Genomic DNA, 1,600 nt, shown 5'->3' with positions numbered 1-1,600 from the left:
CATTCCCTATTAAATTCTAAACATACCATATCTGAGGCCCAGCCTCTCTGGCAGTACTTTTCTATCTATATGATTTTGTAGACAGGAAGCTGTAGGAACAATTAGAGAGCTGCTTGACTTTTAAAGATAAAAATACATTAACAGAACTTCAAGTATCATTGAAGAAGAATAGAGATATAAAACAGAAATTTAAATATTCTATTCCCTTTGTGAATTTTGTCTAAGCAGGCAGAGTGGTTAGCATGCTTAGCAGGTTAGCATGTACCAGATAGCATGTACCAGGTATCTGTAAGAGTTCTATAATTCACAGATACAAGCAAAAAAAGAGACACAAGCAAACATTAAACAATCAATGAAACAACTGAAACAATTTTAAAGAGACTAATTCACTTCTAATTATATAAAGATAATTGGGAAAGTATCCACTACCGTATCTACATAACTGGAGCCACAGATATTTTTAAATCTATTTTCTAACACAAGTTGTGAAAACAAAATGGCCACTTCTTACCTATGATATATATGTTAAACAATGTACCCAAGAGAACATTTGTACTATTTCATGGCAGAATAGTGCAAACAACCTCTATATTATACTTTAGTAGAAAGTAAGGAAACAAGATGACTCACTGATGCTGATAGAAACAACACACATTAAATCTCAAGTTTTCCATGATGAGAGAGACAATATATTACATTTATGTTTTCCTTACATGTGCTGTAGGTAGACAGCATAGATGTTCAAACAGACAATACTCGGCTTTGACACACAATCTAATGCAAAATTATTTTAAGTAATTTCACATCCCTTTGATATCACCTCAGGTTCATAGCAGCCAAGATGTATAGAAACTACTGGCAATTTTGGCTGCTCCATCAGAGACAGTTTGGACCCCATTTAGAAGTTCAGCTTTGGTCACTGGCATCTAAGATATTCAAACTTACAGTATAATCACTTACCAAAAAATTTTCAGTCTTCATCCTTATTTACACAGTGCCTATGTGAAACATATTGTTATAAACTCTACAATTTTAAATTATATTTTGTTTCAATTGCTATGTCCCTTTTCAAGAAAGATTCTTCATATATGAGCATGGCCATGCAGCTAACTATTAAAATCACAATTGCCTGTCCTTTTACATTTTCAGTATTTTTGTGATAATCCATATGACTAGAAAGTATTTTGAGGCTTTGCTGAAGTATGATTGATACTTCTGTTAATTCCTGAGCAACATTAAAATTCTGCACAACATACATTAGAGAAGATAAGAGACCAAGGGCTATACTATGTTACTATAAAATCAAAGTAACTTCACTGAAGTTATGGAATTACTCCATTTCCCAGCCAATGGGAATTTAAAATCTGTTCAGCTTAATATTTACATATGATAGAGTATGACTATCATTTTACTTGCACTGCAGTAGCAACACTATTCAAAGGATTCTGAATTTGCACATATGACAGGGAGAGATCCAAGTTGTTTAACCTTACGGAATCACTTTAAATTATACTCGGTATCTTTTAAAACCAGTTTTGGTGCAGTCCCGCAACACTGAAGACAGTTGACTTTCTGTTTATTCTAGATTTGTGAATTATAT

The sequence above is a fragment of the Neopelma chrysocephalum genome, unplaced genomic scaffold (assembly GCF_003984885.1).
Source record: "Neopelma chrysocephalum unplaced genomic scaffold, ASM398488v2 Primary Assembly neopelma1_67, whole genome shotgun sequence".
Taxonomy (NCBI): Eukaryota; Metazoa; Chordata; class Aves; order Passeriformes; family Pipridae; genus Neopelma; species Neopelma chrysocephalum.
The sequence above is the reverse complement of the archived record's forward strand: the minus strand, read 5'-3'. Positions refer to the sequence as shown.